Source organism: Anas acuta, chromosome 3 (genome assembly GCF_963932015.1).
Source record: "Anas acuta chromosome 3, bAnaAcu1.1, whole genome shotgun sequence".
Lineage (NCBI taxonomy): Eukaryota > Metazoa > Chordata > Aves > Anseriformes > Anatidae > Anas > Anas acuta.
The window spans coordinates 63,244,938-63,271,314 of record NC_088981.1 but is presented as its reverse complement, the minus strand read 5'-3'; the positions used below and the strand labels follow the sequence as shown (position 1 = coordinate 63,271,314).

Here is a 26,377-nt window from a genome sequence, read left to right as displayed (position 1 = left end):
TGGTCACCCAGTTCTACTGAAAATGCTTTCCTTTTATGTTTGCTATCAGTCTTTGCTCATATGAAGTAATGCTGAAAAACACAGTGTTTGGGTATTGATGGGGTAGTGGTCTGTGTGAATATTCTGTTTCATCATGGGTATTCTAACACCCACAGAATTTTGCAGGTGTCCAGTGACGTGTAGAAGAGCAAGATCTGGCTGCATGAGAAGGAGTTTCTTCAGCCATTGCTGTGATGTATATTGTCAGCATAAATACAAAGGCATTCCTCCACGTATGGGATGTACAGCACTTTGCAAGGGATTTGTATAGCACGTTGTTCCATGAGAAAATTTTATCACAAACCCTGGCAGTAAGTGTCTGGGTTGCTTCCCAAAGTTTGAAGTTTTCTATTTCCTCTGTGTTTCTTTCTTACCATCATTATCGCTGTTTTGTAACTTATGTAATTCTGTTCTGAGTTCCTGTGCGCTCTTCCCCAGAGCTGTTCCAGCTTGTTCCACAAGCACATATTAGACAACAAATTACAAAAGAACTGTTTCTAAATGGGGAATATTTTGAACAAAAGGAGAAAACTGTAATTATTCCAATGAGGATTCGAGCAAGCCATCAGAGTTAACAGTGCTGCTTTTCCAAATGGGCCACTGTTTTGATTAGCTTATGTGCTTATATAGTCCCCGCTGTGGCAGTGACCGTAACTGAATGCCTGCAACTGCAGGCAGACAGCTATTAGAGCCCATCCACAAGAAGACAACTATTCCGGTTTTCTTCTCATCAAAAGTCTACAGTGACCAAGTGATGCCAGCTACATACTTGTTTCTGTGGGAGTGCTATCTGTTTCTACCATTCAAAATGCATTTTTGTGCAGAACAGTTTAAAGGTATTCTATTAATGTTTTTAAAAAGTGTGTTCTTCAACACATTTTGTGGGCAGTGCCAAAAATTGGCCCTTGAAGCAAAACAAAACAAAACAAATCCCAAAACAACAACAACAAACTCTCATCTCACTGACCACTTGAGGGAGGTGGTGTGTTGTCTGGGTGGTGGAACTGAAACCAGTGTCCTTACTTGCTTGCAATAGAAATATCAGAGTTTTAAATCTTTTGTAGGCAGAAGGGAATAGTGGACTTCAGCAGTGACTGTTTTTCCTCATGAAGCCATTCCCCATGCTGTCTATGATAATTCACTTGCGATTAGCCAATTTCTGCTCTCTGAAGGGCATAGTTTTCACAGAATACAGAAGAACAAAGCTGGGCCAAGTAAATATCTTCATTCTCACCAGAAATGAAGGAAAAAGTAAAATCTAAGAAAGGATTTTAAGAGACAACAGAACAAAATGCAGGATTACAATAGCTATGAAACATATTTTTTAGAATAAGGATGTTTATCCACTGGCCTGAACTCAAGTAAAATTATGAATGCAAAAATTTTTGCAGTCCCTCCCTCAGTGAGTTATGTCTAATATTCAGAGACCTGACCTTCTAGCCCTTTCTCTGTCTCCCCTTCAGTCCCATGGATGTTTGGCCTGGCGGTGCTGCAGAGTGGCTGAGGTAAAGACAATACAAATGTCATTCAACGTTTTCTCATCTGAAGGACTTAGAGGTAAGCCTAGAGTTTGGGGGAAATTAAAAACTGAAACATCTCAGAGCTGTTGTCAGAACTGGGTATTTGGGCCAATATCCTCCAGTGAAAATGGAAAAAAATAGCTGTGCAAAATGAGCAGCCCCATCCTCAGTTTGGGGTGCTGTATATGGCAGAGCTATGTAGGAAAGAGGCACTGCTGCAGCCCTGCTCACCTGCTCATGGTCAGTAGCATGGCTCGTTCTGCATCCCCTGATGAAAGTATCACGAAGCCTGGAGTAGTAATAATGACACCAGAGAACAGCACTGGGGAGGACTGAGAAGTGGAGAGCCCACAACTGGCTAAAGCAGAACACAAGGCTTTGTGTTCCCAGTAGAACAGAAGATGCTGCTTGTCTTTTCTCCTGTTTATCTTAGTGTTTGGCCTTTCAAAGAGAGATAACATTGCTGATTTATAGGCAGACAGCAGTGCTTTATAACCCTGGGACCTTCTTCTATACTTGTCCACCTAACCAGTTGTTCCCCATGTTCTGATATCTGAGTCTTTTTTTTTTTTTCTTTTTTTTTTTTTTTTCCAATCTGGCTTACTGTAGCACTTTGCATTCTTCCTTGTTGAATACCATCCTGTTTTTGTGTGTAACTTTCAGTTTTCAGGATCCTTCTGACCTCTTCATCATGTCTGAAGCTCCACCCTTCCTATTGTCTGCAAACTTAATAAGGTCTTTCTGTTTTCCATCACCTAGATTGCTCATGAAAATGCTCATATACTCACTGAAGGAGATCTCTCCCAACCCTTGGTTAACAGAGTTTAGCTTAAATCTAAACCAGATTTAATTGTTTTCCTAAAGTTTTGTATCTGCTTACTATAACTTAATATAGCCTTCTGTATTTAACGTATTTTAATTAGATGATCTTTTTGAAATATGTTGTATAGTCTCTCCAAGAAATGGGGCACTGCAAAAGTGGGAAAACACAGGATTTTCCAAAATCATTGCAACTGCATCCTGTTTTCTGGTAAGGCAAGGACTATCAGGAAAGAAATGGTTGAAGAAATTAAAGCATTCTCACAGCACAAAAACACTTCTGAACAAGAAAATTCTCTCTCTTCTGCATGTCATCGAAATTCAGTTAATCGGGGACATGAAATCAGCAAGTTGAAGCCTTGACTTTTTTTCAAAGCCCTTATAGATCATCAGGCTTCCTACCTAAAATACTCTAGATTTCATAATCTGCTCAATAGTTTGAACTCTGGTTAGTTTCTGTCTCTTTCTGTTTGTCTGCCATTTTTACTCTGGCATCAAATTAAGTTTGAACCCCAAAACCAAAAATACCTGTATGAGTGCAGATTGCTAAGAAATGGAAGTCTCTTGGAAGTGAGGCTTCTGAGTGACAGCTTTGACACAAATAAGGCTCAGCCTCCATATTAATTAGAACATGATGACGTGTCAGTAACAATATCCTGTAGCTAATAAGTTACAATAGTCTGCTTTTCCTCACCAATAAAATAGATGTTATCCTACACACTTACATCATGTTGACTGCTAATTTTGAGAAGGTCTCTGCTGTCCTACATTTAGCTGGCACTAGTTTAGGAAGTCACAGAACCTCACTGTCCTGGTTTCAGTTAGAACAGAATTAATTTTCTTCCTAGTAGCTGGTAGAATGCTGTGTTTTGGCTTAGGATGAGAAGAGTGCTGATAACACCCCAATGCTTTAATTGTTGCAGAGCAGTGCTTATACTAAGCCAAGGACATTTCAGCCTTTTGCTCTGTCCTGCCAATGGGCAGGCTGGGGGTGCAGTAAGAGCTGGGAGGGGACAGACCCAGGACAGGTGACCCAAACTAGCCAAAGGGGTATTCCATACCATCTGACATCATGCTAAACAATATCTAGGGGTGGCTAGCCGGGGGGAGGGGGCCGGACTGCTCGGGGTTAGGCTGGGCATCGGTCAGCAGGTGATGAGCAATTGCATTGTGCATCACTTGTTTGTACATACTATTATTACTTTCGTATTATCACTATTGTATCATTATTATTATTATTGTTATTATTATTTTTGTTATTATTATTTTCCTGTCTTATTAAACTGTCTTTATCTCAACTCACGGGCTTCACTTTCCATTTCTCTTCCCCGTCCCAGAGAGGGAGGGGGGAGGGTGAGCAAACGGCTGCGTGGTGTTTAGCTGCCAGCCGGGTTAAACCACGACACTCACACTTTTTTTTTTTTCTTTTTTTTTTTTTCTGTATCTTGTCCGCTTAGCCAGTATTTTCATCCATGAGAACTTTTCTACCAGGGTGTTGCTGAACCCCTTTTTGCATATTAACCCAATCAGCTTTCACTGCTTTCTTCTCTTCTCTTCTCTTCTCTTCTCTTCTCTTCTCTTCTCTTCTCTTCTCTTCTCTTCTCTTCTCTTCTCTTCTCTTCTCTTCTCTTCTCTTCTCTTCTCTTCTCTTCTCTTCTCTTCTCTTCTCTTCTCTTCTCTTCTCTTCTCTTCTCTTCTCTTCTCTTCTCTTCTCTTCTCTTCTCTTCTCTTCTCTTCTCTTCTCTTCTCTTCTCTTCTCTTCTCTTCTCTTCTCTTCTCTTCTCTTCTCTTCTCTTCTCTTCTCTTCTCTTCTCTTCTCTTCTCTTCTCTTCTCTTCTCTTTTTTCGTGTCTCTAAAACACACGGCTGAAAGAACCTAGAAATGCATGTTATTCCCATATGGAGACAATAGTAAGTTTGACAATGAAAAAAATGAATACCAAATGTTTGAAGTGCCCCATACAACAAAAAACAAACAAACAAACAAACAGAAAAGGGAACCAATAAGGATGTTTTAAAGTATACACAGTATATATTACTTCATGATCTTTACCAAGACTTACCAAAAACTCAAAATACACAGATGGTATGCAGCTGGGTAGCTAGTAAATGATAACTGCACACACACTACTTCCCAATGCACTATTTTTAACAGGGTTCAACTCTGTCAAATATGACCTTTCTTAGTAACTCTCTTTATTACCATAGTTTTTCTATGTGTTTATTCCTGTTTTTGATACTTAATTTATCACTCAGGAATTTCATGGAATTTGACTTATAAAGATGAAGACTACATAGTTTAAACTCATTGTCTTGTTCAGAAACACCTATTTTTCTTCATTCATGGTAGAGCAAATGATCAAATAGTGTTCTCCTTTAAGTAAGGAAATCAGTTGCTTTAGTTGCTGAAGTCCTTTGGTAGGTATTAATAAAGCAATGATAAAAATGTTTAGAATCCAGTTTTAACTAAATTATTGTTTTATTACATTAAAGAAGAGCCACCAGCCAGAAGTAGTTTCCAGATTAACTTAAAAATTCTTTGTTTCCTGTGAGTTCTACAGCTTACAAACACTCTGTATCTTACGAGAATACCTGCGAACTGTAATACATATTAGGCAGATACCTTGCAGACTTTGAGTACTTAAATATTGTAAGAATACAATTCTCTTTCTTTCTAACTCAAAGGTTTGTATATATTTTATGAAACATTGTAATATAAAAATATTCACAGAGATATTTGTTCCAATGGTGTTGCTTTTACAAGTTGAGTAAGAGTTAATGGTATCCAGGCACTTGGAGGTGAAGAAGCATGTGATTTGTGTGTGCTTATTTTCCATTTTTCTTCTTTAATATGAGATGCCTAGGCTAGTTCCACAAAAGAGCAAATATAGAAAATCATCACATGAAAGACAATGTGATGGCAGCATAGCAGGGTAACTAGGGTGTAGCCTGCTGTAGGGTTCAGGCAGTACAAATTATTTAAAGGAACACACAAGCAAAGAAACCTTATTCAAAGAATTCTGTTGTAAATGTAGCTGGCAGTGGCTATGTGTTTTATTATCTCCTTTCCTGATTAGCTTGTTACTTTACACATTATAGTTTGACCAGTAAAGACAAGGACTCTCGTACTGCTGGTGATTAAAAATATCTCTCTATATACAGAGAGATATTCACATCTATTCAAGATAGCAGAGAAAAAATAGACACAGCAAAAGACTTCCACCACAAGCTATGGTATGGTGAGATTTGTTACACTGAATGCAGAAACACAAGCTATTATAATGCATTTCAGTGCACACAGTTTCCAGGACTAATTGATGACATTTCCATATATAGTTAAGAGTAAGACATTGGTTTTGAAAATAGAATTAAAACTTTCCCTTTTTAGGAGGAAGCACCACTTTGGCAACATAACCAGCCCCAAGTACATTAGTTCTTTTGGTCAAAACATTAACAGGGTACTTTGTTAACAAAATGTTCAGGTCACGATGAGGTCAAAGCATGAACTGTAAGACTTTTTATGAGCTAAATATTTCCAAATAGCACTCCAAGTTGAAAGTGCTGAAATTAAAGCTTTTCTTCTGTAAACAGGGTGTTGCTGAGCTGTTTTTTTGTTTTTTTTTTTTTTTTTTCAGTTACTCAGCATAGGTGATGGGGCTGTGCGATAACATGCACCCCCTGAGCAAAGACAGATGTTATCAGAAATAACTGGGTGGTAGGGACACTTCAAGAAACTTGAAGACAATAAAGACATATTTTGTTGCTGTGTTCTGTCCCTCTTTGCAGCTTGGCAACTGCTTGCCTTCTCTACAGAATGAAAACTTTGTGCAACATCATATTGTCTCAACCGTAGACATGAATCTGATATTCTGACCTCATTTCTCCCATATTCATATTTCTGAAGTCAGGGCTTGATTTGAAAATGCCCATGGACATTCATTCCCAGTGGGGTGGGATATTGTGTAGAGCAGACCAGCTGAACTGAAGGGAGCAGTGGCTACCCCATGATGTCTGAGTGAAGAGTGAGATATAATTTTGGATGCTATTTTACTTTGCTATGGTATTTTTATGCACACTTTGTATAATGGAGAAGGTAAAACATAAATAAAAATTGCATACTATCTACAGAAGTACAAGGTAGTTCTTATCCAACTAAATCCATTCTTTACCCTCATGAGATCACAGGTCAGTAGGAAAAGGGCAAAGTACTAATGGGAGATAGTTTTGAAAAGAAAAGACATGGCTAAAAGTATCTGAATTTTGTAGAGGGGAACAGAAAGTTAATGCAGTTTCCTAAGCTCCACAGGCCAAGCCATCATGTAATACAGACATTTCCAAAACTGAATGTGGGTCTGTGCAAGTTTCTGCTACCCAAAAACACTTCAGGTTTTGTTTTGTTGTAAGAAAAGACTCAAGAATGCTTACCCAAATGTTTTTATGCATATTTCTCTACCACCCTGAATCAAGCATGACAATGGTAACCCTAAAACCACCAGAAATGCTGCTTTCAGCCAGAAACATAATATTATTATATAAGTGCATCTAATTTGTTTTGTACACAAGAGAAAATTGGAAATAAACTGTTGAAATAAATGGCATTGAACTAGAACTGAGCAGTCTGTTTTGCCTGTCAGGCCATCAGTGGCTTCACAGTAGAAATTATGATGGACTTCAGCATCATGGTCTTATTAGACGAGATCATGGTTTTGGAGGTTGCCCTGGGTTTTGTCATGGAAGCAATGAAGCTGAAGAGAGCATAAACTGGCATATAATTTGTGCAAGATGATGTTTTGCAGAGTATAAAATGAAGTTGCAGTGCTGAGAGGAGATTTTTTTGTTACATTCACTTCATGATTTAATCTGGATTGTTGTGCAGTTAGTGTTTACTCTGAATCTAGACCTTTATGTTGTAAAATTATGATGTGGGTAAAAGAAAACTCTGTTCCAGTGACACAAAAGCAGCAACACTTCAAAGACAAGCTGAAAACAAATGATTTCTATTGCTTATTTCTGATCTTCTGAATTAAAAGTGATGTTCAGACTAGTATGCAGAACAAAAACTTCATTAAATGAAGACAGTGCCAAATTTCAATTTCTATTTTTTTTGTAATGTTGCAAAAATTGTAAGAGTGGTTTAAGCAACCAGAAATGAGATCTAGCTTTAATAAAAGCATAATTTCAACTTTCTCCTCATGCCAAAGTACAAAGTCGTGTTATGTCTTTCATCATGGATCTTGTTTAATTTGAAAATCTTGTGCTTTATTGAGATAAAAAGAAAGAAAGAAAGAAAGAAAGAAAGAAAGAAAGAAAGAAAGAAAGAAAGAAAGAAAGAAAGAAAGAAAGAAAGAAAGAAAGAAAGAAAGAAGAAAAGAAAGAAAGAAAGGCCTAGACAAAGGAATCATTGACAGAGACATAGATTATTTTGTGAAACTGAAAAAGTAAAAGGCAAGTACTGCATTAGGAATACATACTTAACTATAGCAGGGGTGCAGATCTGCAACAGTGAGCTGACACAGCTCCTCTCATGAGAGATACTGCTGTAGCTGTGTATATATCCAAGCTGATATAGCCAAGCTACTGGCTTGTTAGTGGGATGTGTGTGCCATGGCCAACCCAGAGCTAGATGTGAGCTCTTTCTACCATGTGTGGGAGGTGTGAGTGATTGTCAACCTGCAAGCAAGCAAGAGGGGTAAAATTATTCAAGTATGAAATGGCCACTCTTTGTGTGAATGTTAATCTGAATGCTAAGCATGATTTGGGGCAGTATAGCTGCTTCAAATCACGCCAGCTAGAGAGAGATTGTGCAACTATGCTCACAGTTTGGGTCCTACAAATATACAAAAGAAAAATAATGAAGTGAGATAACCTTATCAATGACTACTGTTAAATATGGGTGAACAAGAAACACAAAGTACTGGAGCAATCTAGCCAAAAGGAATTTTGACTGCAATTGAAAAAGCATGTTAAAATCCTGTGTTACAAAGAAGAATATATGACTCATTAACAAATCATAATAAAATTTGCAAGGTACAGTCAGATTTAAACTAATGAATTATGTATACTTTTGTTCCTGTTATCCCAATCACTTCATAGCCCAGTCTTTTATGTGTTACAAATCAGTCACACAACACACATTCATCCTGTTTATGGAGTTTCACAGCATTATTTTCACAGTAATTTGTGTAGGAAAATATATTTTTACTGGAAAGGAGAGGTTTACAGAAACTGATGTGAGGACTGATAGACTGATGAAGTCTAAAAATAGTTTCAAAAAATTTTAGATAATATTTGATATTCAGCTTCTCAAGAGCTGCAAAGACTTGAGATGAAAAAAGTTGAGGTGCCCAGAGCAGAGTAGACTTGTATAAGTTCATCCTTAGAGATCTCAACAGGCCAAGGAACAGAAATCCAGTCTTCCTGAATGCCATGGTCCTTGCTCCATATGCTAGGCAGCCGAGGAACATACTAAGGTATAATAAAATTAAACTATTTCTTCCTTAGTTCTCTGATAGTAGTCATCACTGAGCAGACCTATTGCTCTCCAGGCCCATGCTGGCTCTGTGCTGGGATTTTCAAAGTAAGTGCGTTTACTCTTTGAAACATTCTCCTGCAAAACACAGATCATTGCTGTCAGCATCTCCATCCATGGCATATCGAATGCTCCTTTTCAGCTCATAAGGACTGCATTATGCACCACAGGCTTTGGTTTCCCTTTGCACCTGCCCTCCTCAGCCATGGCAGAGTTTCAGACCAGATCTATCACCGAGAGGATCACCTGGACCAGAAAAGCACAGGAAGGATTTCATCACGTTTGCTGCCTTGCTTGCCACACCTCCGTGTCTGCTCCCTGCCAGTGGGATGGCACTCCATGACCTGCAGCACCGTCCTTGGTTCTGCCAAGGTTATGGCCAACAAGAGTCAAGAGGAAACAGAACAACACAAAAAAGTGACATTCTCCCCTCTGACAAAAGGGCCTATCACACCAAACAGATCCTGTTTCAGAGCAGGTGAGAAAAAGTAAGAAGAGCTCCTTTATCAGCCACGTCAGTCTGGAGAGATGGATAGTGAGAGCAAGCTTTGAAAATACCTAACGAGGCAGGGGAGAGCTGGCGGGAACATTTCTACCATAACTTGCATCCTCCTTACTGCTGTTTCTCTGTCCTCTGTGGCCAAATTCTCAGTGTGTCATTGCTCAGGAAGGAGCCCAGAGAGGACAAAACAGAGGCCAGGGTGCTGGGGCTGAAGAGGGTGCCCTGGGGTATCTGAAGTCAGATAGTGTCTACTTGATAAGAGCCTTGACCATGAGAGGCAGCGGGCAGAGGCACGATGTGATGGTGTGCTCTCAGGAGAAAGGTGCAGCTCACCCTACATTTCCTTGCCGGACAGCTCAAGATTTCCAGGACATCTCATATGTGGAACTTAGTCTCACAGGTGTAGCAAAGTGGTGCCTGAGAAACAGACTACCTATTTCTATCCCCTTTGCCCATTCTCTGTGCATTTGTGTTTCTGTCAGAAGTGAAGAAAATCATCCTGAAACAAATATCCAAACCTGCCTCCAAGCAGAGGAGTGGAAGGCTGCATTCCTCTATGTGCTGGGATTTTCTTTTTCTTTCCATGAGCTAATACTGTAAATCCCACAGCAAGGCATGAATAAACAAAAACTAGGAAGGATTAGGATGTACTATTTAGCAAATCATGACTAACGCAGCCCCATCTTGTTTCCTCTGAAAGCATGCCACAAAAGTTCAACAAATATTATTGTGAAATGAACCACGAAGTCTTTACACACTTTAGAAATGGCATCTTCACCCATTTTCCCTGGCAACAAACAAGTGGATTTAGTTTCTAGTTGATGGGAAAATCTCTATATTTAAAACACTTGATAATTGACACAAGGCTGGAGTTTTTCAATTCTTTTCCTCCCTCCTACACCCTTCCTGTATCACAAATATAATTTAGTAGGAGATTCCAAAAGTCAGAGAGTTTTAATCAAGAAGAGAGGCTACTTGCTTCGCTTTTTGCTAAGAAAACACTCCTTCTGTTAAGTGAAAGAGAGATTTGGAAATATTATTGGGACATGTGCCTCTTGTGTGTATAGCAGCTGTAGGTGTTGGGAGGAATGAGATACATATAAAGAGGAGTTTTCTGCTCTACTGACAGTGAGGAAAAAAGTATTTTCTTGTTGAAACATGACCTGTGGTGTTATCAGTGCTTGTGTGTCTATGTGTATATGAGTTTTTCAAGTGATTGTCATAGTCACTAGCCTTGGGACAGACTAAAATATCCACTTGTAAAAGAGGCCAGAGGAAATGCTGGAAGGGGAGGACAGGTTGAGGTTCTGAAATTGCCTGTTATGGTATTATTTATAAATATTTGTTAAAATGACATTAAAAAAATCCCCTATGCAATACAGATAGATCCTTATCCATACACATAAATCTAAAGAAAGGCCAAAAGAAAGAAAGAATGAATATACCTGCTGTTGCTGAAAATTTAATTTTTTATTTTTTTTTAATGCAGGTGCTGTAATTCCATTACCTTGGACATTAGAAACATTTTTGAGTTTCACAAAAATTGATCACAGGATCTTAGTATCTCAGAAAATGTGGCCATGAGTGTCACTATCTTTCAATGCTGGAGGAACAGGCCTAGGAATTTTGGGCTTGCCCAGATACTGCCTACACTGCAGAAAAGCATTTCTTCCACACATGGGATCAATTCCTTTGTGCTCACCAGGATCCACCCATTCCCTTCCTTTTTCCCTTGCTTAGCATCTCCTTCAAAATCCTCACAGGCAGTTCCTTGTGGCTGCAAGAACCAGATTTTGCAGAAGATAATCTTGAAGGAAGGGAAGGGAAATATTGGAAAAAAGTGCTAAGAGTGGAGCAGGATAAAAGTTCTCGTTAAACCACCCATTCTTACTGGAATTTAACTCTTCTAAACTTCAGAGCCTTACTTTAGGCTTTTATTTCCTCTCTGTTTGGAGAAATGTTGTCTTTTGCTTCCAGAATAGGTTTTCAGTAACTGTCTTCAATCTCCATTTAACATTAACCTTTTTGCTATGCTCAGGAAACTCATTCCCTGTTTATTGCTTAAGAGGTCCTGGGGACATCTTTTTTATTTGGATGACTCCACTTTAAATGCAATCACGAGAAAAGATATAACTGGCATTTGATTTCTAAGTGTTGCATGTATGTTCAAAACAAAGCCCTAAGCCCTAACTTTGGCATAAGTCTTTGTCTTCCTCCATCTCCCCAGCTCCACTTGCCAATAAAAGCAACAACCAAACAAACAAACAAAAAAATACAAATCCAACCAACAAAACAGAAGCCAATGCAGGCTAAAAATAAAAGGTCCATACTGATGTCTCTAGAAAAAAATATATTTTTGGACATGTCATAATATAGAGATGTTTTCATCATTGAAGAATGATCAACATCTTAGTAAATGTCAGTCTCACCTGGAGGGAAAATAAATGGATAGGTAAATCTGGGATTGTAATACAGTAGACTTGATGATCTTCCATCCCTGGACGTCTTTAAAAGACGTTTAGATGTAGAGCTTAGTGATATGGTTTAGTGGGGACTGTTAGTGTTAGGTTAGAGGTTGGACTCGATGATCTTGAGGTCTCTTCCAACCTAGAAATTCTGTGATTCTTTGATCTTGAAGGTCTTTTTCAACCTAAATGAATCTACAAGTCTATGATATTTCTAAGATTTTAAAAGCTTTTTTCTTTTAAGAATTTTTTTTCCTTTGGTAATCAGATTTATTTTTTTTTCAAATAACATGTTTTTCAGTGGTGTTGCAGTGTCAGAAGTTACCTGTCCTTTCTTAACAGTTTTGCTATGCTAATGACTTCTTTCTCTGTGTATTTGTTAAGGTTCCTATACACTTTGATACACAAGGGTTAGACTTACATGCAGCCCTCAACATGGATTCATACAGTGGCTTAATGATGTGGAACTATTTCCTGAATGTCAGTATTAATATTAAATTTAGAGGCATAAATGTACGGGTAACTGTCATTGATTTCCCCATCTCTTTTGCTTTCTGTTTATTAATGTCGATTGCTGCTTCACTGTTCAAACCATCAGAATTTCATTCTCAAAGTCTCTGCAGACAGGATTAGTTTCATAGCTCTGAGTAATTCTGTATTCTCAGAAAGCTCAGGTTGTACAGATTCTTGTGGAGCTCCATTGGTAAAGTCGCCCTGGTGCAAAATGACCGGTTATTTCTGCCTTGTTTCTTATCTTTTTAATCCATGTGAAGCCTGTCCACCTTACTATTCCATGACAGCTTCTTGAAGAGGCTTAGTTAAGGAAGTGGTTGAAAGCTTTTTGGGTGTAGTCAACTAGAATATCATAGCAATATTCTCACTAATTAATTTGAAGAAATATTTAATATGACAGTTGTGACTTCCATCTAGAGAAGCAATTTTGACTCTTTCATTTTATATAAAATCTTTCCATGTTGCTACTAATTCTAGATTTTATTACAGCCTTCATAGTTTCCCCTGTATGGAAGTGAGATTTTTTGATCTATAGTTCCCCAAATCTTTCCTGACTGCTTAAAAATTTTGTCACATTCATTGTTTTCTGTTTCTCTAGGAATGAGATTGATTCCAAGTGACAGATTACACATAACATTTTCACATTGATACGTGCATTCCTTCAGAATGGGTGGGTGAATACCATCTGGTCCTTGTGGTTTGCTACTTCTCATTTTATAAATTTTATTCAAAAATCTCTTCTGACATGGCAATTTGAAACAGCCCTCTGTAAAGAGGAGCTGTGGTGGAAACATCCCTTAATAAGTAAGTACTTGATTTAGCTTTTCTTTCATGGACTTATCTTTCTGGAAAACTATTACAGTTGAATTGTCTATTGTCTCTACAGACTCTTTGCCATGTTTCTTGTTTCTGCTGCGTTTGAAACCTTGTTAATTTTTGTTTAATTCCTTCCTCTATTTCATGAGAATTCTTCATATTTTAAATGCTCTCATAAAACTATAGAATTTATGTTAAATATGCAGTGAAACATTACATTTGTAACTAATAAAAACTAAATAAGTGGCACTAACTTAAAAAGAAATAATAAGCTAATGGCTTCTCTTTAAACCAGTGAACTATCTCTATAGTCTTTTTGTGGTCACTCAGTGTTAATGAAGTACAAGGATAATATTTCTACTGAGAAACTTCTAAAAATATTGATTCTTCATTAAATAAATAAATAAATCACAAGATTTGTTTTCCTCTTGGAAAACAAAAAATAACTAAACAATTGCATATGCCACACCTGTTCATGGTCTGTAAATGAAATTGTTCCTTTCCACATGTGCTGCACACTACATTATGTTGCAATTCATAGATGAACTTTCTCGTTCAGCATGAGATCTCATATACTCTCAGACACAAAGGCAGAAAGACAGGATATAAATACACAGCTTTGCCCCTTCCCACATACAACTGCCCAGGGCTCTTTCAGCATCCTCTTCATTCAGCTCCAAAAGCAAGTGTATTAGTTTGAAGCTCAATTTGTCATGAAATCAAATAGTGGGACTGTTGTGAGTGAATGGTGTTATGGGAAGCTAATCTGACTTGGACAGGAGAGAAACTGATTACTAGCTTTTGGTGAGAGGGAAGAAAGAAAACATACAGCTTATGTTATTGCATGTTGAGCTCTTCTGCATTAAATCTGCTTTATCACAGAAGTACCTCTAGACCAGACAGATGAACTTCCAGGAACTCTATCTGGGGGCCAGAAGCAGCTGGATCATGGCAGCTATGTACACACCCACACTCACTCACTCACAGAGGTTTATGTGCCTTAACCTCTGGCAATGTTACTGGCTTCTGGCTGTACACCTTTTCATCACACATTCTTAGAGCCCATAACAAGGGTGAGACTTACTGACAAATGTGGTATGAGGCAGAAGAAGAAGATTAGTTGGTCAATATCAATCTAAATATAAAAAATTCTTTGTAGAATGACTCCCAGGGGATTTGAGAATCAATAACAAAAGTAGATGAAAGCACAGATATGGCACTGCATATTTGCTTCTTATCTTTTCCTCAGATCACGAAGCGTTATAGCCATGTCCTGTTACAGCAATGCAGTGCTGCTCACAGCGAGCTTTGGTGTTTCTTAGACATGATCTCTGCTGTGTAAGCAAAGAACATCTGGATTTGGTCCTTTTTAGCTGCATAATTGAATCACACACATATACACACATGAAAGAAAAGCCTGATTACCTGAGTTTTTCAATTATGCCTTTACTGCAAAATAGCTCCTGTATTTAACAAGAACCAATTATAGGATCTAAATACCCTTTCTGGGAGAACAGTATGTCCAGACAGACATAGTCTTCTCTTTTCTTCTGTTATCCCACAGGTTGCTTGTTTTAAAACTGAAGTTATCTGTGGGTACCACTATGAAGTGAGCTTTGCTATGAAACAAGTTATTAACAGCTTTTGGCACAGGACTGTTTGTTCTTCTTTTAATATCAAAGGCTGTTGTGAGTAGATCCAGGAAATGTCAAGTACAATAAGATGTTTCATCCATAGTGTTTGCATATTTATTTTCAGTTTTTCAAAAGCAGCAATGATGCTTTCTTTAGGTATGAGATGCCTACCTCTCACCAACCCCCTCCCTCCACACACACACACAACACATGTAATTCTCCCTTTCCTTCTCTCACTCCAAATAGCCATAAATGAAACAACGTTTTCCTGAATCAACATAGATCTTTTTTTGTATCCTCGCCTTCCATATCCCACAAACTTAATCCCCCTTTAAGAAAGACTTTTGTACAGAGCTTTCCTTCACAAGCAGCCCCTAGGCAGGGGTTAGAACTCCAAGGAAAATCAAGAGTTAAAGTAAAATTGTTCTTATTATTTTCAGTCTGTAAAAAATTAATTTTGCTTGACAATGGTCTAGCATTGCTTTTGTTTCCAAGACTAATCAATTTGTGGGGAAAAAATGTAGGGATTTTTGTTTGTGAAAGTTATTAGTTAGGAAGGAAGTTGAAAACAGACACACAACAGAAGCCAGTTAATATTCAACCAGTTATCCATCATAGCTTTTTTTTTTTTTTTAGCAGACTTCTTACTGAAGATAAAGTGAGTCCCCAAAAGATGTATTATGTTTTCCTTAAGATTTTCATTTTCCCATGCTGAACAATATAACTCTGATCTCAACCCTACTAACCAAATTGTCGAGGTTTCAAAAATCATTTCTTTACATTATTTACATATATGCAGTATATTTGTTATTTAGAGATTGTATTCAAGGTTTTCTCTTTGCTCATCGATAAAAGTTGTTTACACTGCAGGGCCTTGAACTGATTTTTGTGGCCAGGGATGGCTCTTTCTATTTCATTGCAGCAAGAAATAAATGTTGCTCTCCAAGTCTATATGTTCACAGGAGCTCAGACCTGGAGAAATTTGTTTGTTTTACCTATGCTGTAATACAATAATGAAGATGTAAATCAATTAAAAGATTCCATGATCTTTTTTTTGTCTCGTTCCTTAAAGAAGTCAGTTCGCTGGAGTCTTACAGAAGAATTAATTAGGTTTTAATAAAAAGCTATGTTGATTTTGGTCCCCAAAATTCCTAAAAACTATTTAAGAGCAATATATTCTCCAAGGATAAAATCCACAGCTGTTCACATTGTGAAAGAGGTAAAGAAAACATAAATATTGATCAATTACATAATACTTCCTCTCTTTTTCTGTCATCCTAGGAAGCTCTATGTTCTGTCCATGTGACACACCAGCTTTTCCCGAGAGACCTCTGGACCCTCATCTCTCCTGTACTGCTTCTTGCTTTGACATTTCTCTTGAGGGCTTATTACCCAGTAATTAATTCATTTAACATGAGAATCATGTTTGATTTGCCATAGTGTTTTAATCAAAACATTCTGCAATGCTAAATTAAATATCCCACCACAGAAACTATTCTAACTCTACTACCTTTATCAAAAAAAAAAAAAAAAGAAAAAAAAAAAAAAAAGAAAAAAGAAAAAATTGTATTTCAAAAAGTAGTTTGACACAGGTTCATGGGAAAAGGCTATGTTAATAACAATCAATTGGACAGCACCTTCTTTTAATCAAATCCAGTATTAGTCATAGCATTTTGCTTAGGACGGAGGGCAGAAGTTTGACAGGCCTCCAGTTTAGTCACCTCGTTTACCCTTTTGAATAAGCCCATCAGATGGCACTGTTGCACATCATCTTCTAAAATCTCTCAACACATATGAGCAAATTTTTAGTCCTGTAAGAAAAGGGTTTTGTTGAGACTTTTTTTTTTTCCTGCCATAGAGAGTCTTTCATCAGATAGAGCTATCTGACCTTGAGAATCCAGCATAAGCATTTGAACAGTGGTCCTTCAGAGCAGAAAAAAAATCCTGAAGTGGTGTATAGGTGTATTATAAAATTAGTTGCATTAGGATGGGACTGGTATACAGTGATAACAGAAGCAGAGGTGCAGAGCCATAGAGAAACGGAAAGTAATCTTCCTTTCCCTACTTCTGCCTCTCTTGCCTGCCATGCAGAGGGGCCTCCATCATACATTTCCCACTGGTCAGCTGGTTATCTCCAGATTTCTGTGGACCTGGCCTTCCTGGGCCAGGAGATGGGGCAGAGTCTTCATACTAGATAATGAAAGAAGATGAAGATAAACAAAGAAACAAAGGAGATAAAATAAAAGATGGACATCAGGAAAAGACTTCTGTGATTTGTTCTACATGGCTTCAGCACTGCCCTTGCCTGCTTTACACCAATTGCCATCATGCTGTACATTCATTCTGTATGTGTTCTTTACATTCCCTGTGTTAGCTAAGAAGGAAGAGGCCGTTAAATGTTGATTAAATAGCACTCTATTAGCTACTGAAGGATGTGTATGCAATAGCAGAAATATCCAAACAAACCAGTGAAGCAAAGAGAACAACTGTCCTTTTTCACATTATTAAAAATCTGATTGTGTTGGAAATCCAGCAGAAAGATAGTAAACAGTTAATTTAACCAAAGCAGTCCTATTACCTGCTAGCAACATCTGCTTAGGCTAGCTGTTCTTGGTTTCTTTGCCTCATGACAGCAAACAGGCTTGAATCATAAGTAACAAAGATTCCAAATGTCCTACAAATTGAGTTCCTATCCTAATATAGCATCATATTGTTATGGTTATAAGAAAACATTCTCTGTGGCAGATATTCAGCATCTTAATAAAAAGCTCAATTATGCAAGATCCTAAAATAAAACTGAGGAAATATGTGTGTGTGTTTGTGTGAGCACACGCATCGATGCTGGGAGGACATAGATCATTTCTTCCTGAAAGCTGTTTTTTAAAATATACATTATTTATTAATCCAATTGTAAGATCACTGATTTACTTCTTTTTCATATTTATGCTTGGGAAAAACACCATCCTAGCTTGAGAAAGAACAAGAAATGATTCAAGCAGAAATAGTGTATCCAGTCATCAGAAGCTTCAATACTCTTTAAATGAAACCCCCAAATAATTTTGATGATGAATGACAGAGAAATTAAGCTAGCAGATAGAGGACCAGACCTTCACCAAGCAGAGCTCTATCAGTGTAATTAAATAAATATTGTAGAATATACAACATGCATCCAAAATTGGTCTAATTGAGCGCAATGGGTCAGAAAGTAATACTAGAATGGGTTTACATGTAGATAAAACACATACCAGACTCTTTCCAGTTCCATTGGTTTTAGCCTGACTGTAACCATGACCTTCATCCACTTGTTTCATTTGAGTCAGTTCTCGTTTACACCAGCATGGCAGAAGGAATACGTCCCTTGCTGTGGCCAGATACTTCAGCAGTGATCTCAGTGATGGATTACAGAGTTATTCTTATGCAAGAAAAAGCTGAAAATGTTTGTGGGCTGCTTGATTTGTCTGTAGTCTTGAATTTAAATTAGTTCCATGCTCCTTTGTGAAACGCTCATTGCCCAGCAGGAAAAAAAAATCCCTTAGCTACCCAATCCTGCAAGGGAATTGCAGTACTTGTAGCTTGTGCTAAATGGCTTTCTGTAGCTGTCAACCCATTTTTTTTTGACCCCTGAGTTCCACAAAGCTCTTTCCACTTGGCCAATTTTACTGGAGGGCATAGGTGCCCTTTCTTCATGACACCCTCTTTAAAATGGAACTAGACTGTGGAAAGTCCTCATGGAGTATTTCCTGACATGTGCTCCATGGGGAAGGAGGAATACTGGGGAAGAAACTGACACAGGTTTTGTGTCCTGTTGTAAAGCTACAGATTTTCTGCAAAAGAGGGCAGAAAAAGTTGCTTGCTCTTTCCATAAGTGGTCTATTAGAAGAGGTTGGTTATAATCTTATGGTAAACCTGGATTACTCTCTTCCCACCTCCCACTCTCAATTCTCTAGATAGTGAAGGAATTAAATGACCTACCATATGCTAGTTAATGTTTCAGCAGTCATACAGATGAGTCCTACAAGGATGTGAGTTCTGGACGGGGTAAGCACAATATAGCCATCTAGTAAGGCTCAGCTGAGCACAGGGCATCCTGGCCTCAGTACCAATCATTTTAAACTGACTGCGACCTGAAGATACAAGATGCTCATTAGAGGCCTTAGTAGCCCAATATCATCAGTAGATTGAACAAAGCTGTTCTACTCTTTGCCAGCACAAACGTTAATAAAAGGGACCACATCAATAAAAGTTTCCAAGATGAACCCATAGAATGAGGCACTTATAGACTATTATAAACAATTTGCCCCTTGGCGGTTGTCCGTTATCAGTCCCAGTCAAAGCCTTGATAAGCCTTGCCTCTTTAGGAATCATTAATTTCCTTGGAAATTTAAACAGCTGTCACTTGTGATATTCTTCAGGTGTACATGTGGGAAAGATTAGCCAGTGTTTATAATCCAATCTGTTCATTAAGCGCTTGCCCATGTGGAACCTCCTTTACAGGCTGAGAGTCCGACTTGCAAATCTCCCACAGATAATTGGAGGCAGCCATGAATTATGCGAATAAGCTGTCGACAACAGGGATTGTGTGGCCTTACTAATATCAGCTGGTCTAGTACAACATTTAATGATTTCTTGTAAATGGGATTCAGTCTTTCTGGGCTCATGTGCTTAGTCCCTGTGAATGAGGAGATCCAGGTTGATTGCTTGTGCTTCCTGCATAAGTTGCTTCCTGTTTGCTCTTTCTCTGTGATGTGGCATCTTTCTATAATACAGAGAAATGCCTCACACAAACATAAGGGCTATGTGACGTAAAAGCACTGCCCTGAGGGCACTGATGGTCCTTAATGGCCCAAACCCCCCATCTTCAGCTCAGGGGCTCAATTTACATTCAGTACTGGACATACAGTCCTGTCATGAGCCATACCGTAGGCATGCCTGTCTCCATCCCTGCCTCCCAGATGGACCTTAGACTTGTGCTGTAGGTAGTTTGTATCCTAGATGGACCTCTTGGTTATATGTTATAGCTTGTTTCCAGCCTTGTCTTCTCTTGCTCCTGATTGGGGCCCCAGGGTGGGCCCTGGCTCATCAATTTCTGTTCTGGGGGCTGTTGGTAGTGCCTACTGTAGCTCCTTACTCTGCCTGCTATGTTCATGGGATAATACCTTGCTGATGAAGGCACAGCCTGCGTTGGGATCACTCTTGGCTTGTCCCCCTCTGTGGGTCAGTCTTGTTCTTGCTGCTCCCTGACTGTAACCCTCTGAGAGGTATATGTCCCTTCATTGGGAGCACACTGTCTGTGTCCTTTGGCTCAAGCTCTACTGGTTGCTGATTGTATGTCTGCGGAGGCAGTCAAGTGGATGGGTGTCACTGGGCAGCAGTGTTTTCTAAGACAGTGCTGTAGCTCAAGAAGTCAGGGACTCACACAAGCGTGTTCTTAAGAGCACAAGTGCTTTTAATCACCTACTTATTTCCACTCTTGCTCATTGTGTAACTCCACTCAGGCAGCAAGATCAGTCATCATCACAATACTTGGCATATGATCATTTAGCATGAGCTAAGTGTCTCAGATGGTTCAAGGTTTTGCTAAAGAAGAGGGAAGCAGTTGACAACGTACAACCTCTCCCACTGAAGCTACTGGGAGTGGAAGCTGTTAAATGCCTTGCACTGGGTGTTAATAATAATAATAATAATAATAATAATAGCAATATCAGTCTACTGCTTCTTCATTATTGTAAAGAGACTTTTTTTTTTTTCTTCCCAACTCTTAACCTTTTCTTGAAGTTACTATTAGTTGGCTTGAATACAATTCTCTACATTTTCTTTTTCTTTCAATGCCACTGCCTTTATAATGAAATAAGAGAGACTATATCTCATTTCAGGGTCCACCCAAGCCTGGTTTAGGCAGACTGCAAGGTCTACTGGGCCTTCAGCCAAGATCGCTCATCTAGGCCAGGATGGAAGCTTTGCGTTTTAAGTGAGAGTTTTTCAAGGGATGGGTGGAGGTGCATGTCAATACTTCTGAATGTCATGCTCTGACTTTGAAGTATTTTCCCAGATACAATCAGATTCTGCATATACCACACATTAATTCTGGAATTTGTGATACTGTCTGGCCTCCTTGACTAAGAAATCTTTGATTTTCAGATGGGTTGCATTCTTGCAGCAAAAGTCTGCTTTCTCCCATCACAAACACCAGCAGAAGAATAAGTCTGCAAACTCTGAAGGTGTGCCAAGTATCAGATTGCTAAGAAATGCTCGGTTTGGTTGAACAATTTTTTTTTTTTTTTGCTGCAATGTTAATTTATTGTAGTCAAATGGTTTGTCACCAGAACATGAAACCAAGAACTTTGGGGTATATCTTTCAAGAGCAGCATAGGTTGTTTTAACAATATCATTAAATCTACGGATTCATTTCAAACAATGACTACATATTTATGTTTCAGAGCATGAATGTAGGATGTGGCAGAAAAATAAATGAGTGAATAAGGCAAGCTGCATATGGGACTACATTAGGAGGACCATGGCTTGTTGTTTAAGGGAAGTTATAATTGCTATAGTTCCCCTTTACTTGGTGCTTGTGAAGCCACACATGGGATAGAAAGTTTTGTTCCAGAAGAAGAAACTGGAGAGGGACCAGAGGGACTACCAAGCTGGTTGGAAGCCCCTCTGAAGGGGCTGAACTACATCACGTCTGAGGAAAGCCTGAAGGAGCTGGGCTTGTTTATTCCTAGCAAAGAGTAGCCTGAAGAATGATTTAACAGCAGTAGAAGTAGAGCTACAAAGATGACAGAGCCAAGCTCTTCTCCTTTTTGGCAGATAATGTAAGAAGGGTTAATGGTCACAAATTATGGCTTGGGAGGACATGATGTCAGAAAAAAAACTTTTAGACTAGGAGGGTAGAGTATGGGAACCAGGTAGTGTATTCCAGGAGCTAGACAATTCTCAGTATTGCCCAATGAAAGGACAACAGGCAATGTGTGTAAAGTGAAGTACAAAAAAATCCATTTAAACATAGGAAAAAAAAATCTTTTTATGATAAGGATAATTAAACACTGGAACAGGTTGCCCCGAGAGGCTGTGGAGTCTCCATCCTTCGATATATTCAAAATATGACTATGATGCTCCAGGTCTAACCTGTTCTAACTGACACTGAGCAAGTAGGTGGACTAGATGTTTGTGAGAAGTCCCTTCCAACCTCAGCTGTCCTCTGAGCCCACAAAGCTTGTCTCTTGTTGGTAGACTGGTCAGAATTCTGAACCATTATTTTTTTTCGTATTTTTTTTTTTTCCCCTGTATATGACAGACAGTGTAAGGATGGCCATTACATTTGGCCATATCGATTACTGCCAAAATGTGAACATTTAGGCATTTGTGACCTACATGTTACTTGACTAGGTACAAGGTGACAGTCAATTTTTCCTTAGCCACTAAAAACTATCTTGCAGGAAAGGCAGTATATATCAAATTGCCTTGAAAAAACATTTGCATCCCAGGCCTACCCATTTTCCTTTTGACAGAAAGAGTGTTTTAGAAGAAAGCTTATCTTAACTGCTGTTTACTTTAACAATAGTAAACAATTTATAAGAACAAATTGGCTGAAAGAGGACCTAACCTCTTTTTCTCATACGCTGATCTTATCAGTGCACCCTTGCTTAGTGACAGTGTCTTAACACTGTGTTGCAGTTACTGACATCTTTGCTGTTCTGGGAAAAGTCTCCATCCCAGCTGTAATCCAGAGCTACATGAGCCTCTTCTTTTGGTCTTTATTGAAGACAAGTAATTAATCTTGTGAGCTGAAGGAGGAGGAAGACACTACCTAACCACTTTTTTTTTTTTTTTTTAATAGTGCTAGTAGTTGAAAAGGGCACTACACACTGAAGGCAATATGTAGTTAACCCTAATATATCAATGACTCAGCTGCACTACACTGACATTTAGATGGTGAAGAATGAATGTTATTTCACAGTGTGCCTACACTGGAGGAAAATAATAATACATTCACAGCATGCTACATGCCCAGGTTCAGTTTCACGGTGCTTAGTGCCTTTTCCCTCCTCTCACCAAAGGGGTAGTCTTGCACAATGCCCAGCCAACATGAGGTGTGTGGGGCTACACTGGCAGATGTGGGTTCCTGAGCACTGGTCAGTCAGTGGAGATTAGACTCCATATCCTACCTGCAACATGAGGTATGGCAAGGAGTACAAGCAAACATCAGAACACATCAATCAGGGAGAGAGACTGGAGATGTGAAATCCCAAAGCAGAGGTTCCCATTTCCAAGTTTTGGCACCTGTTCCTCCCTTCTACAGAGTCTGCTTCCCCCTCCACTGATCAGCTGTTCAGGAGGTTGTTCCCTGGGCTGGAGCTCTGAAGCACCTACGTGAAAAAAGCCTACCCTCCCACTTAAAAGAAAGGGTAGTGAAAGCTGGACCATGTCACACAACAGTGACACAAGCAGCTACGTTTGCCAGACAAGGGAGACACCATTCCTTGACTGAGGTGCTCTGTGGCCAGAGACACGTGGGCTTGGGCCCAGTGCAGGGCATGGTGGCCCTCAGAAAGGTTGGGTGGGAAGCACTGAGCAGGACATTGCTTGGTGTTAGCTGGAGAGGGGCAGTGGGTCTGACCTCCAGCTCCTCTCTGCAACCTGGGCAACAGCTCAGGGCTGAAAGCTGAGTCTCAGGGCACTAAGGACTGAGGCATCTCACGGAGTAAGGCACACACTTTTAAAAACAGGCTCATGTCTTCTGCTTCTCTTGCAGAGACAGATTCCTCCAGACCACATCAATCTTTCTGTCCCTTGGTAGGGCCATTAGAGGAAAGGTTGCTGCCAGCACTGGTTAGATTTTTTGGGAGAAGGTGGCCGTGCTGTGTGCTACGTGCTGACCTCAGTGCCCCGTGTGTTTGTTAAGTAGGTTGTAATGGACTGCAGCTGTAGACAGACATCCTTATCTCTGAATCATGGTGGAGTGTACATGATAACGTGCTTCATAGCTGAGGCCCAACTGTGGATGTGCAGGTACTTAGAGAACTTTAAGGCCATGAAAAGGCACAATAGATGTGCCCACTACGTTTTATATGATCTCATGATAAAGCACTGTTGAATAAAAGCTATCTTCATCACTTTTCTTGGACCTAAGTTCTGTCTACACTGCATCTTGGGTGCTCTGGATCCTTCTCAACAAATTTGAGGTAATTTTTTTAGTATAACTGAGTTATATTTTGATACTTTCAGCATAAGCATTTTAATGAAGTTTTGGAATTCTGTTTCCAGGACAAAGTTTGAAATTTTGATATATTTTCTTTTCAGTTCCTCCCTTTCCTTGGCCGTCCCCTGCTAGCATTAGATTAAAGTATTTGCCTTTCTGAATTGCAGCCTAAATGGTTACAGCTGTTGAATCATCCCAGGCTAATCAGGATGAATTATGGTATCTGATATTTGAATAGACTTAGCTCTCTCTCCACTTAGCTTTGTAAATCACTTTGCCTATGTCTATACAACCTTTGACATGAAACCATGATCATGGCATGCACCCTGACACAGCTGCCTCCCAGGCGGCTCACAGACAGCCTGTTGGGGCTAACCAGGTGGTGTGATCAAGGCTGTGGGATGCCACCTGTTGGGATGGTCTCTGACATCACCTGGGCCCAACCCTGCAGTCTGGCTCTCTCTGCAGCAGCTGTGAAGCTGGTGCCAAGATCGGCCATCGGATGGTTCTCCAAGCTGTACCAGGACCAGCAAAGTCTGGAGATGGTAACCAGGGTCCATCAAGAGTCCAGCTCACCAGAAACATCCATACTGAGGAGACAGGTTCAGGGCCAAGCTGGGAAGTTCAGTCACCTGGTAATGGTCAAGTACAGATAGAGCTGCAAATGTTGCTTAGGCAGAAATCAAGGGTGAGGTCTGAAATTAAAAGCAGCTCCTCAGGAACAAACAGTAGAAATCTGCTTCTTACAACTCTTTGCTCATGGCTCTCTGACTGAAGACTGCATCAAAAACTGGCCATGAGACCAGGCAGCCAGTTTTTGGAAAGGGGCAGGGAAGACAGAGGTTGTACTCAGGGCCCTGACAAGATGTGTAACCTTTCCCTTGGAGGTAGCTGTATGTAAGCTATTGTACAATATAGATCTGGCCACAGAGCACCTCAGTCAAGGAATGCTGTCTCCCTTGTCTGGCAAACCTAGCTGCTTGTGTTACTGTTGTGTGACATGATCCATTCTGCAAGCAGGTTTGTGAATGTTTGCACTGCTCTTGGAGAATTTAGCACAGCATATATGTGGTAAAGTTTCTTATCTTACATCATCCTGACTTTGAAAGCACAATAGGTCCTGGTTTAAGACCATTGTGTTTTGTGGGTCACAAATCCGTATAGCGTAGATCATATCCAAAGACTAACAACCCAAAACATAACATGCTTTCAGTATTTGCTCCTCATAAGTCGTTAATACTTTCAACATGAAGCCTGATTCCTCTCAGAGAAATTCATCATTCTTTCTCCCTATAAATAAATAAATAAATAAATAACAGAAGTCCAAATTTTCTCAGACAGTGTGCTGTGTTTTTCTTCCTTATCACACTTAATCATGGTAATGATATGGAAGAACTTGCATTTAGGGTAAGTGATAAAAGCATCAGATGTTTGGAGGGCATTGTTTGGACTCACCTAGGTTATCTGCAGTCCATTTATTCTGGCTCCTTTGTCAGATGTTGTGTTGTGAACTCTGAGGTCCTGGGACCACATTGCTGCATTCTTCTTGTATGTCGACTACATTGATTTTGCTGGTGATATTCACACCAAAAAGTGTTTCCTGACCAAATGAGGCAGCTTGGCTTGTGGCTGTAGTGTTTAAGTATCTGGGCCCTTTTGAAAGATTGGTCTGTTTTTTGCAGCATAACAGCGGTGTGCATTGTGGTACAAATACAACCTCTTCCTCCTCTGCACACAGACACCATTGGCCATGCTAATGAATACCACTATCTTCACTCATCTCAGAAACTGTGAGCCCTGCCTTATGAGAGCTGTGGAGAGATAAATGTGCCAAGATAACCAGAATTTGGATGGCTGTTGGGCAGCCTGTCCATAAAGCCTGTACTCCAACATGGTCCCCAGCATGGTCTGGCCCCAACCTGTGCTTACATTTTTCAGCTGAAAGAACTGTTGGTAAATACTAAAGCAGACAATGAATACAGACTATGTTGTTTTCAGGAAGAAGATGGAACTGGCATTGGAGGTTGGACCCGATGATCTCTTGAGGTCCCTTCCAACCCCTACAATTCCGTGATTCTGTGATAAGGATGTTGATTCATGTTGTGTAAAGTGGCTCAAAAGGTTCCTGACTTGAAGTGAGTGAGAGGCTCTGACATGCAGTGTGTTGAGTGCTTGACTCTGCAAATCTTCTGGCTTAAGGACTGAAAAGTCCTTGAGACTATGGCAGCATTTCTCTCCTCAGATTTTCATTTACACCCTCCTCAGCTGAGGCCTCATAAAGCCAGGAGATCTCATTGTCAACCTACTCCTGGCCCTGGCTATGCTGGCTGTTTGTGGCT

General features: G+C 39.5%; 1 long non-coding RNA gene across 1 annotated transcript; it reads right to left on the bottom strand.

Annotated features, from left to right (window-relative positions):
- Nucleotides 1-12,142: 12,142 nt before the first annotated feature.
- LOC137854279 (uncharacterized) lies at nt 12,143-25,803 on the bottom strand. The gene is made up of 2 exons (XR_011095062.1): nt 18,082-25,803; nt 12,143-17,026 (listed from the first exon to the last, which is right to left on the bottom strand). It is a non-coding gene; the product is annotated as an uncharacterized lncRNA (long non-coding RNA).
- Between the last annotated feature and the right edge of the window lie 574 nt (nt 25,804-26,377).